We start from the raw sequence: 11,175 nt of genomic DNA on the forward strand, positions 1-11,175 counted from the left end.
TCTGGAGGGAGCGGGCCGGCCGGGGACGAGGCGGGAGGGCCTTAAATCCCTATTATAAAACTTAGCTCCACAAAGCCTATTAGAGGAGTCTCAGGACAAACTGGACCGTGAATAACCTAGTTGGAAGTGGAAGAGTATTTCCTACTCAAGGAAAGTTAGAGATGACACCAGCTTAACTGGGAGAAGAGTCGTTCATCTTCAACGGATGGATTTCAAAGTTCCACTCTTAATAAAGAGCACCTGAGATGTTTCCCCCGGTGGGCTCCGGTTCCCACTTTCTTTGTATGACGAATTGGCCGAGGCTCCCGTGTCTCCAGTGTGGAGTGGCCGTAACTGTTGATTAATTTCTTGTGTTGTTATCTCTCAGACAACCGCCCACCCTACTTCCTGCAAGTTAAATCCACACTTAGACAAGCAAAGGCATCTGGAGAAAATGGCCATTCTCTCTTAGATCTGATGTAAAAATATTTAATGTCCTATGGCTCACAAAGCACTTAATTCATAGCTTTGTTAGATCCCTGAAATACTGTTAGGAAACAACAAATATCAACCTCCTCTTACCTGCGGTTGCGCGCTGATCAAGCTAATAAAGGCAAGAGCGGTGACAGTGACTCGCAGTTTAGAGCGCCTAGTTCAAGGGATTACCCAAAGAAATTGGCTTTTAATTATATTTTTGTTCTGTTTGGTTTTGGTACAGGGGATTGAACTCTGGACCTTGCGCTTTCAAGGCAGGTGGCAGAACCACTGAACGAAATCCCCAGCTCAGCTTTTAATTATTTTTGTATTGTAATAATCCTGGGACATCAACATTTTATATTAAAGAGCAATATTTGCATATCCCATAGGCTCATTGATTTTGACACAGGGTCTCACTATGTAGCCCAGGCTGGCCTTGAACTTGGGGTGATCTTCCTGACTCAGCCTCCTGAGTGCAGGGATTACAGGTGTGTGCCACCATACCTAGCTCATATTTTAGATTTTAAAAGTAAAAAGACAAATGTTGAGTTTTTAGCTCAGTGGCACACAATGCGCTTAGCACCCATGAAGCTCTGAGTTTAAAAAAAAGATAGAGCCAGGCATGGTGGCACACGCCTGTAATCACAGCACTCGGGAGGCTGAGGCAGGAGGATCACGGTGAGTTGGAGACCAGCCTGGGTTACATAGTGAGTTCCAAGTCAGTCTCAACTACATAGTGAGACCCTGTCTCAAAAATTAAAAAAATAAATAAATAAAAATAAAAAGAGAGAGAAAGAAAAGAAAAAAGTTAACGGGGGGTAACTGGGAATCGAATTCAGGATCTTGCACTTGTGAGACAGACACAGTGCCACTGAGCTAAATCCCCAGCCTGCTGTATATATTTTTAAATGGTCTTTCAGAGATGAAGATCAAATTTTCAGGAGTTGCCAGGCACAGTGGTTCATGCTGATAATCCCAGCACTCTGGAGACTGAGGCAGGAGCATCTCTGTGAGTTCCAGTCCTGTCTGGGCTACATGGTGAGTTTAATGGTAGCCTGAGCCACATAGCGAGACCCTACCTTGAGGGGAGGGGCATTTCCAAAAGTCAAGTATGAGCAACCCCATATCAATTAATTAAATAACTACCTGGAAATACTATGTGGTTCTGCGGATGAAACCCAAAGCCTTTCATGTTAGGCGAGTGCTCTAGCACTGATCCAGCATTTTTAACATCATAGGAAGTATGGATAAGCAAAGTTGTATAAGGCTACCTTTATTTCTCCTGGGCTTTTCCTCCTTGTATTAAAAAAAAAAAGTGTTAGGCCGGGTGTGGTGGTGCAAGCTTCTAATCCCAGCAATCCTGAGGCTGAGGCAGGAGGATCGCTGTGAGTTCGAGACCAGCCTGAGTTACATAGTGAGTTCCAGGTCAGTCTCAACTACATAGTGAGACCCTGTCTCAAGAAACAAACAAACAACCCCCACAAAAAAGACTCTAATTGGATCCAGGTGTGGTGGCTGACATCTCTGATCCCAGCCCTTGGGAGATGGAGGCAGGAGGATACCTGTGAGTTTAAAACCAGCCTGGGCTACACAGTGAGATCCAGTCTCAAAAAGTAGAAGGAGAGGCCGGGCGTGGTGGTGCATACCGCCTGTAATCCCAGCACTCGGGATGCTGAGGCAGGAGGATCGCTGTGAGTTTGAGACCAGCCTGGGGTACATAGTGAGCTCCAGGTCAGTCTCAACTACATAGTGAGACCCTGTCTCAAAAACCAAAAAACAAAAAAAAGTAGAACGAAGTAGGAGGAAGGTGGAGGAGGAGGAGCAGGAGGAGGAGGTGAAAGAACCAATGTTCAGTATGTTCAGTATTCATATTAAATGCATTTTCAATTTACGGTATTTTCAGTCTAAGAGGAGCTTATTGAGACACCACCTGGTCATAAGCAGAAGAGCACCTGACCGCTGACCTTTATGGTTTGGGGACTTGAATTATCAGCAAAACCCGGAGCGGTGCGGCTTGTGTGCAGCACAGTTACCCACTTTTCATTGCAGTCAGGCGGTGGAGCCGCCTCCGAGGGTGCCAGACACTCACTTCTAAGACGCTCAGAGCCACAGAAACTGTGTCGTTGTACAGGGAAGGAAGGGCTGGGATTTACCTACAAGAGCCCTCAAAATCGGGTCCCAGCTCTCCCCAAAAGAGCAACTGGCACGTACAATAAGCGAGAGAAAAGCTGTGAATGGGCGACACAAAGCAGCGTGGGAGGTTCTGTGAAGACAGCGGTGCCTGCAGAACGGTTCACCAACGGAGGAGACAGACCGAAGAGGCAGACAGACCCACGGCTGTGGAGAGGCTGCCGGGCCGGCCAGTGGGTCTGGGGCTCCATAGAAAAGTATGTGCCTTTCATTCCTCATTTTGTTGTTGTTGTTGTTTTATTTTGAGGCAGGGTCTCAAGATGCAGTTCAGGCTAGTCTTGAACTCAGTGTGATCCTCCTGCCTCAGCCTCTTGAGTTCTGGGATTATAAGCATGTGCCATTGTGCCTGGCTGGAAAGAAATTAGTATTTAATAGTTTTTAAAATAAAATTTTTAGGATCATATGAAGTAAGGCTGCAAATCATCTATTTTTTTATTTATCGAATTCAGGGAATGTTATCTATTTTAATAAATCATTCTGTATGTATTTGTTCAGGAGAAATAGTAACATCATAAGTTCTATGAACACATTGTACTAGCAATAGAAATATTTCTTTTAAAAAGAGTTAAAACCAGGCATGGTGGCATATACTTGTAAGCACAGCATTTGGGAGGCTGAGACAGGAGGATCATGTATCTGAAGCTTGCCTGGGCTACATAGTAAAACCTTGTCTCAAAGAAAAAATATATATAAATGGAGTTAAAACTCAGTGATGGAGAGTAAGTGTTGTAAACCTAGTATTTTAGCCAGGTATGGTAATGCACCCTTGTAATCCCAGTACTCAGTAGGCTGAGGCAGGAGATTTGAGTTTGAGGCCACCCGGTCTAGGTAGTGAGTTCAAGAGCAGCCAGGACTACCTAGCAAGATCCTGTCTCATAAGACAAAACCAAGGATTATGTACAGGTACACATTCCCAATAGGGAATGTCAGTATACTGGATACCTAAAGTGTACCAATAAAATTAACGAATAATAAAAAACGTGCCATCAAGAAATTGTCCCACCCCCCAAAAATAGAACAAAACCAAAGAAGCAAGATAGGAAGGGGAAAAGGAAAGGAAATAAAGCACGATATTTTTTTGCAAGTGTCAGTTTCTGATATGAAATCTTAAACCAAATGGAAGCTAAATTCTAGGAATTAAGCATGGAGATGCAGACCCAAGTAAAATATATTTTAGGGAAAAAATGGGTCAAAAGGTATTGAACACCAAAGCCGAGCATGCAGGAAGGTGCCCATGAATACTAGCATTTTGGAAGGCTGAAGTGGAAGGGTCACTAGTTGGAGCTCAGCCTGGGCAACTTAGCTACTTAGCAAGACTCTGTCTCAAAATAAAAAAAGAAAAAGGGTTGGGGATGTAGCTCAGTGCAAAGGCCCTGCGTTCCATCCCCAGTACTGCCAAAGGAAAAAGCCATTCGACATCAAATTGGATGAAATCCGAGGCACATCACACGCCTGTGTACAGGAGCTTAGGGGGGGTGAAAGAGAGCGGTGTTGTCGGCACTTAGCTGATCAAGTTGGAGAAAGCACTGGCCAGGCCCGGAGTCTCACATGTCATCTCAGTTTGGCTTTGCTCTACCTGGCCTCCAGCTCTATCCCAGCCCTAGTACAAGTCTTTCACTTGGGACTCCTTTCAGTCAGGACACGGAACTTTTTTTTTCTGTGAGATGGTCTTACTACCTAGTCCAGGCTGGCCTTGAACTCACTATGCAGCCCAGGCTGGCCTGGAACTCACAGTGATGCTCCTGCCTCAGCCTCCCAGAGTACTGGGATTACAGGTGTGTGCCACCACGCCCAGCAGAACACGAAACTGTTGTGGGTTCACTGCGACAGAAAGGAAAAGTTGTCACATCTCATGCCCAGGGAGAGCAGGGCAACACGAATAAGTGAGCCTCCACCCTACGGACCACCTGCTCCACACACAGCTGCTCAGCACCAGCCTCTCTGGTCCAGGCCCTGGGGTGGCACCCACACCACACAGAGGAGCAGGCGGACGCAGCTCAGGAAGGGGGTGTCTGGGTACTGGGCAAGAGGAGGGAGAGTAGGGAGCTGGACAGGGAGAGAGAGCAAGAGATGGACAGACAGAGAGATGATCCATAAGTAGATAGCACAGAGATGCAGACAGATACACAGATAACAAAGAGCACAGATTTTGGATCTAGACCGCCTGAGCTCAGGCTGTTCTACTTCATACGGCTGGCATTTTATAATTTCTAAAGGTAGGGATGATCATCATCAGAATCAAGTAACTTTATGCATGAACAACTTACAGTAGGGCTAGGAATGCAGTAAAATGATATAAGGGTAAACATTTATTATTATTATTATTATTATCTTCGTCCTTTTCGGTCAGGGGTCTCACTCACTATGTAGCCCAGGCCGGCCTCAGACTTGCAGTGATCTCCTTGCTCAGCCTCCTGAATACGGGAATTACAGGAGGACACCACCATATCGGGCAATTATTTATTAATACACATGGTGAGTTTTTAATTTTAATTTAGTGGGGGGCTTTTTAAGACAGGCTCTTGCTATATAGCTCAGGCTGGCTTTGAACTCACTATGTAGTTCATGGCTCAGCCTCCAAGTGCCAGGATTACAGGTGTGCACACCAGGCCTGGCGACACTGTTATTATGAATACTAGAGTGATTTTTTAGACAAATGAGATTGTGCTATCTAAACTTCACAGTTCAGGGAGAAAGTCCTGATAAACAGAGAAATTTAGCTTGACTTACCCTTTGTCACTGCAGTAAAACTTAGGGAGCATCCATCGAACTGTTCTCCTACTGGTGGGCAGTTAGGCAAGACCCAGTGTTTCCACTTCAAAGCAAATGCTAACATCTTAGCCTTGACTATAAAACAAGGGCTGCGGAAGGGGCAGGTGTATCGACACAGCCCATTTTATACATGATCCAGCCTGGCGTGGTGGCGCACACCTGTAATCTCAGCACTTGGGAGGCTGAGGCAGGGGGATCGCTGTGAGTTCAAAGCCAATGAGAACTATGTCGTGAGACCCTGTCTCCAAAACAAAAACACACCAACAAAACTTTATTAACGACAAACGCATACAAAAGCCAATTATATTGACTTTAACATTGTTCTGTCCGAATAGACTGCCCATTGTTAACCTGATGATACCGCATCTAAGTACAGACCTTTCTCTAGACAAGGCTTTCCAAATGCACACAGCAGTTGAATGTAGACGGATACACTTCTGGGACCGAAGGGTCTCTTGTTTAATCCCAATCTGCGCAACAACTGCGCAACTAAGCAGGACCCTGCCGAAAACTCTTGAAAGGCCGGTGTATGAGTCAGTGTTTACTAGAGAACAGACAAGACGCAAGATGCACACCTCTGTAAGAATTTAAAAGATTGGCTTACAACGGCCTCCCACAGGGTCGAATGAGGGAAGAGTGCAGGGGGTCTGGCTGCACCGCGGAGACGGAGGATCCAGTCCAAGGCCTGGAGCTCACTGCAGTGTTCGGTGTGAGTCTGCATCAGGAGGCAGATGGGCCTGTGAGGAGGCTGAAGAGTCTGCGCAGGAAGCTGAAGGAGCCACACCGGAAGCTGACAGGTCTACACCGGAAACGGAAGTCAGGAGAGGCGTCCAAGGTGAAGGCGAAGGAGGGAGCGCCTCTGAACAAAGAGAAGGAGATCCATCCTTCCGCATTTCCCCATTAAACCACCCAGGCGATCCTGGGGTACGGTGTTGCTGAGCCAAGTTAGCTGAGCTTCTCTTACTGAAGTTGACACAGCCATCACAGCTGGGGAGGTAGCTCAGTGCAAAGGCCCTGGGTTCAATCCCCGGTGTCCCGCCACCACACACATTCTGGGAATGCCTGCCGGTTGGTTTGTTTGTTTGTTTATGCAGTATGGGGGATCAAATCCAGGGATATTCTACCAGGGTGCTCTGTCCCCAGTCTTTTAAAATTTCTTTTACTTTGAAACAGTGTCTCTCTAAATTGCCCAGGTGGGGCGTGAACTTGTGACCATCTCCCTGAGCCTCCCTCAGTGCTGGGATTATAGGCCTGCTCTGCCTTTTAAATAATCCTCCTCTAATTCCAGCACCATCTGAAATCCAAACACAGAAGAAATCTAAGTATATCTATAGGTGTATCTATACCTGTAACTGTACCTGTATCTGGATAGATAGATGTTAGATGAGTGATAGTAGATATTATCGATGAACTTCTCACATTACCGTACGGGGAAGCATAACAGACAGCTAGAAAGTTGCACTTGGTTTTATTCTCGGCAAGTCATTGAATGACTTCAGAATGGCTACAAATGACTCCTCCAGGTGGAACTTTCCAATTTTACGCAAAAAAAGATCTGTGTCTTTGTTTTGTTGGGAACCGGGTGTCACCTGATTGTTCACGTTCATCTGAAAGTTAGAAAATGCTGAGGAGAAACAAACTGTAATATTGTGCTCCAAGGAAAGAAATGACGAAATTTACAAATGTGAAAGACAGGCTGCAGCTTTAAAGCAGAGGGTGGAAAAAAATGAAGCAACGAGGTGCTTTAAAAAGATGTGTCTTAAACCGTGTATAGGCTGGCGCATGCCTATAATCCTAGCACTTGGGAGGCTGAGGCAGGAGGATCACTATGAGTGCAAAGCCAGCTTTGACTACAAAGTGAGTTCAAGGACAGCCTGTATTACATAAAGAGACCCTGTCTCAAAAAAAAAAAAAAAAAAAAAAAAAAAAAAAAAATGTGTTTTAGAATTTTGATGCACAAATCCATTTTGAAAGGCAGTTCCCTGAGTGGTGTCATTTTGTCTTTTTATCTTTATCAGTCTTGTTTACTTCCAGCTTCTGAGTTACACTGTGAGAAGTTTTCAGAAGTACATACCAGGATCAGGCTGACAGGCTGTAACAGTGTAGCTCTGCTCGGCCCTATCCCTGAGTGGTGCATAATAAATTGTTCCGACTGGGTTTCACTGCAGACCCGTGTGGGCCACCCAGACTGCCCTAAGGTCTCTGGGCCACGCCCACCATCGTAACGCCCCTGCCTCGACCTCACCAGGCCGAGGCCACCACAGCCGAGCTGGCATCACAGCCCTGACAAACTCCAACAAACCCACAAACCCCTGTGCAACTGCTGTGTCCCTGCTGGTGACCGGTCCCCTCCGTGTGGGCTCTGTGTGTCCTGGAAGCAGGGCCGGGGCGCCCCCTCCACCCAGCTGCTGGAGAGCAGACCGGCTGGACACCCGCAGCTGTGGGGCAAGAGCAGCAGCAGCTGAGCCTGGAGCCAAACTCTCTCCCCTGCCGCTGGGCAGGACCCATCTACCCTCAGCACTAAACTGTTAGCCCATGGTCCACCTTGCTGCGGTGCATACAGAACTACAGAATGCTCTCTTTGCTTTTGTTTTTTTTGTTTTTTTGGTGTTTTTGAGATAGGGTCTCACTACGTAGCCCATGCTGACCTTGAACTTGTGGAAATCCTTCTGCTTCAGCCTCTCAAGGTCTGGGATGACGGGCTTGCACCACCATGCCCAGGAATAACAGAATGCTTTTATGGAAGAGATGAAAAACATTACCAAACAACTGACCCAGAAATGCTGCCAAGCAACCAAAATTGCCAGACTAAAGGGATACTTTTCTCTAGCAATTGGATTTGTTCGTATATTTGTTTATTTGTTTGTGATACTGGGATTGAACACAGGACCTTGCCCGTGCGAGGAAGGCGCAAAACCACTGAGCTAAATCCCCAGCCCTGTTTTGTGCTTTGAGACAGGGTCTCACTACACAGTTTAGACTGGCTTTAAATTCCTGGCAGTCCTCCTGCCTCAGCCTTCTGAGTGCTGGAATCATAGGAATGCACCTCCACATCAGCCATCCCAGCTCTCTTTAAAATGTTGAGACAATATCTCACTAAGCTGCCAAATTGCCCAAAGTGGGCTTGAATCTTAAATCCTCCTGCCTCAGCCTCCCAGCGTGTGGTGTGGGCCACCACATCCAGTTCTAACTGATAACCCTAAAAGACTTTATGGTGGCCCTGGTTTTGTAGTACTGATGTTCTGAGGGTGATGCTTGAGGTGATACCAGCCAAAATGCACCTAGTGGTAATATTTCTCGGGAATGAGCTATGTCTCTGCTTTAAAATTAAAGTCTCAAGTGGGCACAGTGACACATGACTATAATTCCAGCGTTCTTGAGGCTGAGTCAGGAGAATTGCCATGAGTTTGAGACCAGCCTGGGCTACATAGTGAGACCCTGACTTAAGACAAAGAAAAAAGGAAACATGAAATAAAAAAGTCTAAGCTAAATTTTATTTTTATTTTTTGACTGTTAAGTATCTGGAAAACAGTACTTTGCAACTGCGCTGCAAAAATCACGCCTCCGCCTAAACTGAAACATGGGAGGAGATTCAAAGGGAGACAATGTGCCGGCAAGGTGAGGGTGGAGCAGCAACCTCTGAAAGCCCTCTTCCTGCCGGTGGGAAGGAAGCACCTGAGCTGCAGGCTGCTCTGGGCCCGGCTATCCCACCCCTGCAGAAGGTGCACGGCTCTCAGCACCAGGTGCCCGGCGCTGCCTGTCCGTGGGACGGGGCCCTGCATTCCCCGGACAGTTTCCCTCTGCCTCTGGGAGCCCAGGGTCCGCGGGAGGCCCTGTCAGAGGCCACGCAGGGCCAGTGGTTTTGGAATTCTTGCAGGTGTTTAGAAAGCAAAGGATTCTTTCCAGAGCCCCATCTGCATCCGACCCGTGCCATTCTGCTAAAGCCTGCAGTGTTTTTGTTTGCAGGTTTGACAGACTGATGTGGACTGGCCTGGCTGCGAGTCCTCTAGAAGTCAGCTGGCCTCCATCACGGTGTCAGAGAGAAATGCATTCTTCTGTGCTTTTCTGGCCTTTTCCTTTGCTTTTCTGATTTTTTAGAAAAGTTACATTGTTTTAACCTCTAAATTAGGATGAAATAAAAACTTTAATGAGATAAAGATGTTAAAAAAACAACAGTTTTCAAAAACAGGCAGTCCTTCACCGTTTTAAATTTTTATTTTATCTTTGGTATTTTGAGACAGAGTTTTGTTAGGTAGTTCAGGCTGGCCTTGAACTCACTATGTAGCCCAGGCTGGCCTCTAACTGCATGACTCTCCTGCCTCAGCCCCTGGTGTACTGGGATTATAAGTGTTCCTATCACACCTAGCTTCTCTCACTTTTCTTTCATTTACTGGGATTCGAATTCAGGGCCTTGCAAGTGCAGCACCTCTGAGCTAAATCCCTAGAAACCAAGTAGTCCTTAAAAATTTATTTAAACTGGGCATGGTGGTACACGCCTGTAATCCCAGCACTTGGGAGGCTGAGGCAGGAGGATTGCTGTGAGTTTGAGACCGGCCTGGGCTGCATAGTGAGTTCCAGGTGAGTCTCAACTACATAGTGAGACCCTGTCTCAAAAAAAAAAAAAAAATTTAGAGATAGATCAGGAGATCTGTAGTATTTAAATAAATATTGGTATATTTAAAATTTTAACATCTGTGTCAGTGATGAATAAAAGAACTTGGCAGTGAAAACAATCACAATTTAAAAACTTTTTAAGGGGCCAGGGATTTAGCTCAGCGGTTCGGTGGCCTGCCTTGCAAGCGCAAGGACCTGAGTTCAATCCCCAGTACCAAAAACAAAAACAAAAACTTTTTAACATTAAAAAAGCTAAAAAATAAAATTTCCTTTTTTAAGCCCTTTCTTTTTGCTTGTCAATTAATAATATTCTTAAATGTATTTATAAGTACGTGTATTATCATCATGTTGCCACAAGGTTGAGTAAATACACGGGAAGCAAACTCCAGGACGGTGTTTTATTGATACAATGAAATCTTAGCATTCTCAGTAAGACGTAGTACCGCATGGAATTACGAATTACGAATTCAAAGCTGCTGCTTCCGGTATAAATTTTACTATGACGTAAATGTCTGAATTTGGTTACACGTTATCCATTTCTCCTTCCTCTCCTCCTCCTCCTCCTCCTCCTCCTCCTTCTGCTTTCCTTCCTCTCCCCTCGCGTTTGTTTTTGGGAGATCGGGTCTCCCTGAGTCCAGGCTGGCCTCGAACTTGCGCCCTGCCTCTCGGTGGGCTCCTCTCCCTGGCCGCCTCCCCGGTTTACCTCGGCCTGCGGCGCCCCCGTGATGTCAGTGCTGTCACAACCGCGCTCCCCCGGCCGGTCCTTTCCTCCACCCTTCGATGGGACAGACTTAGAAGGTGATTACACAGCTTCGGTGATTTCTCCCAACGTGAAGGTTCCACGGCCCTCGAAACAGTCGCAGACTCATCGGCTCTCCGGGTTTGAGGCCTCCGCGCTCCTCTCTCCCCGGGTTCTCCTCCTCCTCTCCGTCCCTCTGGGACCCCTTCCCCCGCTGCGAGCCCCGGGAAGGACCCCTGCTTCAGGCACCCTTTCCGGAGTGAGTCCCAGCCTTGCTCGGTGTGGCCCGGCAGCTCCGCGGGATGGGACGGCAAGGGCTGCCGGAAGTCTGGGCCCACTCTGAGTCCAGCCCGCTCTGCGGGACCCTAGATTGCGGGCTCCGCAAGTCACCCAGCGTGGGCCGC

Source organism: Fukomys damarensis, unplaced genomic scaffold, assembly GCF_012274545.1.
Source record: "Fukomys damarensis isolate Sample0158 unplaced genomic scaffold, DMR_v1.0_HiC HiC_scaffold_12, whole genome shotgun sequence".
In the NCBI taxonomy this organism is placed as follows: Eukaryota; Metazoa; Chordata; class Mammalia; order Rodentia; family Bathyergidae; genus Fukomys; species Fukomys damarensis.